This window comes from Marmota flaviventris, chromosome 12 (genome assembly GCF_047511675.1).
Source record: "Marmota flaviventris isolate mMarFla1 chromosome 12, mMarFla1.hap1, whole genome shotgun sequence".
NCBI lineage: Eukaryota > Metazoa > Chordata > Mammalia > Rodentia > Sciuridae > Marmota > Marmota flaviventris.
In genome coordinates this window covers 19,509,697-19,514,774 of record NC_092509.1, presented here as the reverse complement: position 1 = coordinate 19,514,774, position 5,078 = coordinate 19,509,697, and the positions used below count along the sequence as shown (strand labels likewise).

At 37.7% G+C, this 5,078-nt stretch overlaps 1 pseudogene; it reads right to left on the bottom strand.

Moving 5' to 3' along the window:
* Positions 1-3,239: 3,239 nt before the first annotated feature.
* On the bottom strand, positions 3,240-4,583 carry LOC114106180 (tRNA (guanine(10)-N(2))-methyltransferase homolog pseudogene; annotated as a pseudogene).
* Positions 4,584-5,078: the final 495 nt, after the last annotated feature.

Genomic DNA, 5,078 nt, shown 5'->3' with positions numbered 1-5,078 from the left:
TGCAGAACTGAACACAAACAAAGACTTTTTGTTATTATTCTGGAATATAAGAACCTCAACAGGAACTCTAGGCTGAGGATGTGCCATCCTTCCCACTGGCAGTGTGGGAGAATTTTTCACCAGGATTTTTATTTATGTGTCCTATACAATAGATGGCTTTGCGGGGGGAGGGGTGCAGCAAAGTGCAGATTTTCCTTTTAACTTGGTTTGGTCTGTCTCCTTGGGAAGAGAAATGACTCAATTCAAGATTGTGACCACCACTTTGCTTATGTTTTGCAAAATATCATTCCTAAAAGAACATTCTTTTAGCCTTGGTAGAAAATGTCCAGGAAGAAAGGTTATAAGTAAGAAAGCAGATAATTCATCCAGGTATTTGTACTGTACATCAGCAGCCAACAGACCAGGGTTTGTGGTTAAAATCACATAGATAAAATAGCCTAACGTAGATGGCTCATAATAACTATTGGACATCTGTCACTTATATCTCTATAACAAAGCAGAGGTATAAAAGTTTAAAATCATAGAAAAGCAATTGCATGGGAATCCAGTGACCCAGTTTCTCAGCCTGCTCTATCTCAAACCATCTACACAGCATCGCGGTACCTTTAATTGTCTGGTGCTGTTTGACTTTGTCTGCACCTGAACTGAATGATGTCCAAGGTACCTTACAATTTTCACTTTTCCTCCACACCAATATCTGTGTGAAGCATAAAGAAGGGTGACACAGAGTGCTTGTCTTTGAAAAGCTGCAGTTCCTAATTAGAGACATGATAATCACACACACACACACACACACACACACACCACACACACACACACACACGACATATATATCTCACAGCACACAGTCATGTGCTTTTACATAATTTCTCATAAGGAGTGCAGATGGTGAAATTATTACATTTTTTGTCTCCTTACATTAAAGCATCACACGTGTGACACATTTTTAAAATAAGGAGTCTGACTCTGAACTATGTCACATTGGGCAAATAGCTGTCTTCTACATCTCTAAGACATCTAGAGCTGTCAGAGAATCCCATAGGCTGACTTGTAGTATAGAAAGAGTGTACACACACTCAGAGAGGAAACTGGGAACGGAGAGAGATCACAGGAGAGGAAGAGATACCTGTCATGCAGAATATAAATAGGTATATATATTTAAATAATTATATAATAAATAAATAAATCATATACCAAAAAGTCAGGTGGAGAGCTAGAGATTGGGATGGATCTCAATAGAGCTCCAGAAAGCAAGCAGCAGCCCATGAGCAAGAGCAAAGCAGTGGGCAGCTCCAAGGCAGGATTAGCCAGGGAGATTCAGACTTCTAGCTGGGTGAGGAGCTGGAGAACACACTGGGGACAAAGTGGAGCTGGACTACAAGGGTGTTGGAAAGACCTTTGGCTTGACACTGTCAGACATGGAATATCCGCAAGATGCTTCGTAAAGAAACAGCATGGGCTGGGGATGTGGCTCAAGCGGTAACGCGCTCAACCTGGCATGTGTGGGGCGCTGGGTTCAATCCTCGGCACCACATAAAAATAAAATAAAGATGTTGTGTCCACCGAAAACTGAAAAATAAATATTAAAAAATTCTCTCTCTCTCTCTCTCTCTCTCTCTCTCTCTCTCTCTCTCTCTCTCTTCTCTCTCTCTCTTAAAAAAAAAGAAGAAACAGCATGACAAGAATCAGTGATCTGGGGCATGGCTGGGAACATGCTCCTGTGTACACCTGGAGCTTATATACATATGTAATGTGTGTGTGGACACATTTTACACCCTTGGGCAGGGTTGGATTCTAGGGGCATAATCACATCACCAGTTGTCACTCCTGCATCATTTCATACCAGGATTTACTCCTCATTTCTATGAAAATAAGATAATTCCAAGTACCTGGAAGCAATGGTAAAGGAGAAATTAGACCTTTAGAAAGTTTCCTTCAATCTTTAGATATTTTTATTTTTTATGATTTTGTTATTACTTTATGGTTAAACATAACAAAGCATAATTTTGACATAATGATACATGTATGGAATATAATTTGCTCCACTTCAGTCCCTAGTACTTCCTTTGTTCCCTCCTCTTCTCCCTCCCCCTGTTTCCCTTTCCTCTACTCTCCTGATCTTCCTTTGGTTTATTTATAGTTTGATTCCTTTTTAATTAGTGCCTTATAGTCATACAAAATGGTAAAACTCACTGTGGTATATTCATGTGTGTACACAGCATGATTTGTTTAATTTTAATCCATCGTTCCTCCCTTTCCTGACCCTCTTCCCTGCTCCCTCCTCTCTCCTCCTCAATACCCTTCCTCTGCTCCACTGATCTCCCTTCTGTTTTCATAGGATCCCCCTTCCCCCCACACACACACACCTGCTTTTTCCTTATTTTGGTCTAGATTCTTGGTCTAGCTTCCGCATATGAAAGAAGACTTTTGACCCTTGACTTTCTGAATATAGTTTATTTGACTTAGCTTGATGTTCTCCAGTTCTATCCATTAGCCAGCAAATGACATAATTTCATTATTCTTTCTGGCTAAACCTCCATTGTGTGTGTGTCTCTCTCTGTGTGTATGTGTGTGTGTGTGTGTGTGTGTTGTTCATCTAGTCTTCTGTTGGTAGGCACTTTGGCTAGTTCCATAACATGACTATTGTGAATTGTGCTGCTATAAACACTGATGATCCTGTATCACTATTGTACACAGATTTAAGTTCTTTTGAATAAATACCAAGAGTGGGATAGCAGGATCTTATGGTGGTTCCATTCCTAGTCTTTTGAGGAATCTCTATATTGCTTTCCAAAGTGGTTATACTAATACATAATCCTGCAAACAATGTATGAGTATATGTTTTCCTTCCACATTCTTGCCAGCATTTAATTATTTGTTGTTGTTGTTTTTAGAAATTATCAATACAGTTTATTGGTAGCAATGTAAATCAATTACAATTAAAAACCAAACTAAACAGATTTTCCAAATGAATAAATCTTAAGCACTATTAATTGCCTATAACATATCTGGCAAATATGTTTAAAAAATTCAACAATATTAATTTTCTTTGTAAATTAACTGTAAAAAACTATAACTGTTGAGTCAATCTTCATTAGTACTTGAAAGTACAAATACAAGTCAAATAAGGTTCAAAAGACCTCATAAAACAGAATAGTCTAAAATACAAAGACAATTTTTAAACTGCTTGATTTACTTCAAAGCATTTTTATACAAAATAATAATAATAATACCCACCTTAAAACAGTACATGTTTTCTGGATTGTACACGAAAGTTCACTTCCAGATGTCTTTTCTGTCAAATATTTAATCTTTCTTCATTGTCAGAATCTTAATTTTCATTCCTGGTTGGATTTTTCTTCCTTGATAATTCTTTTTGTTACTCCACTGAAATATTTCTCACGGAAGGAATTATGACCTTGATATGGCAGAAAATGATCACTTAGCAGATGTGAATACTGGTCCCGGTTCTCGAATTTCTTCACCTTTTCCATTGTGATCAAGCACCTTGATGTGTGACTAGAAAGTTTCTGCTCATAGTTGCTGATGAGTTTCAGGCAAGGGTGCCAGGGTACCATCTCTTCAGTGTACTCTGGTGTATACACTGGTAACCAATAGACTAGTCTTCCACCTAATACGAGGGTCTCAGCTGCAAAGTTCAACAGGTCAAAAAACATATCACTCAAGTGATAACTCAAGGAAACAGGAACATGGCTTTCTGGACACTTCTCTATCCCCCTTGGTATTTCTTTCTGTGAACCTGTTCTTCTTGTAGATTCTCTGTTACCATATGGAGGGTCAGTGATAATGGCATCAAAATATGTGCCCTTCCTCCAGGAAGGTTTAGATGCATCTGAAACCAGTACATCAAAGTAATACTTCTCTAAACCATACTGACGAAGATTGGCTCTGATATTTTCATCTGGTCCTCTCCATTTCTGGTTTTTCCGACTAGCCTTTCCCAAGCCATGAACTGTATTATAGTCTATGTCTGTCCCATGTACATATGCACCAAAATGAGCAGATGCTATCAGGAGGCCACCTGTTCCAACAAATGGATCAAAGACAATATCATTTTCTTTCACTTTTCCATGGTTTGCCATGTTGAATGATAAACCAGCATCCATGCTTGTATTTTCAATAAAGTGTCTCTTTTTGACACTGTATAACTCAATTAGCTCTCTCTGTCCATCTGCAATCCATCTACCAAAATAAATATTATATGGATTCTCAGGGATGCAATTAGGGTCCAAACCATAATCCTCCAAAATAGAGAATATATGTTGTGGTTTCTTTAAGTTCACTTTTCCTTCAAAGGGCAGAAATTCAAGTGCATCTATTCATTTGACTTTTTCTTCTTGTGTCAATGTTTTATTAAATGTGTGAATCTTTATTTTATACGTAGAGTCTGAATGCAGAAATGGAACCATCTTCTCCACAGGGTAATTTTTAAGAGAACTACACAGCTCCTCAGGAGATCTTCCATGACCCCATAGTTCAAATATAGACTTGGCACACACTGTCCATTTCATTAAGTTTCTTGCAATATCTTCAGAGGGAAGACTAAGAATCCAAAATGGTGACTTCCCGAGTCTTCTTAAGTTGCTGAGGCTGGCCTGGAACTTGATACTTCTGCCTCAGCTTCCCAAGTAGCTAGGATAACAGGAAATAAAATCTTTGCTTTCACTTTTTGGAGGTCAGTTCATTAGCAGGCATTTAATTATTTGTATTTTTGGTGATTTCCATTCTGACTAGAATGAGATAAAATCTCAATGTAGTTTCCATTTGCATTTTCTTGATGTCTAGGGATGTTGAATATACTTTCATATATTTGTTGTACATTTGAAATTTTTTGATAAGTGTCTGTTTAGTTCTTTTGCCATTTATTAATTGGGCTATTTGTCTTTCTAGTGATAAGCTTTTTGAGTTCTTTATATATTCTGGATATTAATCCCTTGTTGGAGGAGTAGCTGGCAAAGATCTCCCATTCCATAGGCTCTCTCTTTACATGCCAAATAATTTCTTTTGCTGTGCAGAAGATTTTTAATTGGATGCCCTTCCACTTGTTTATTATTTGT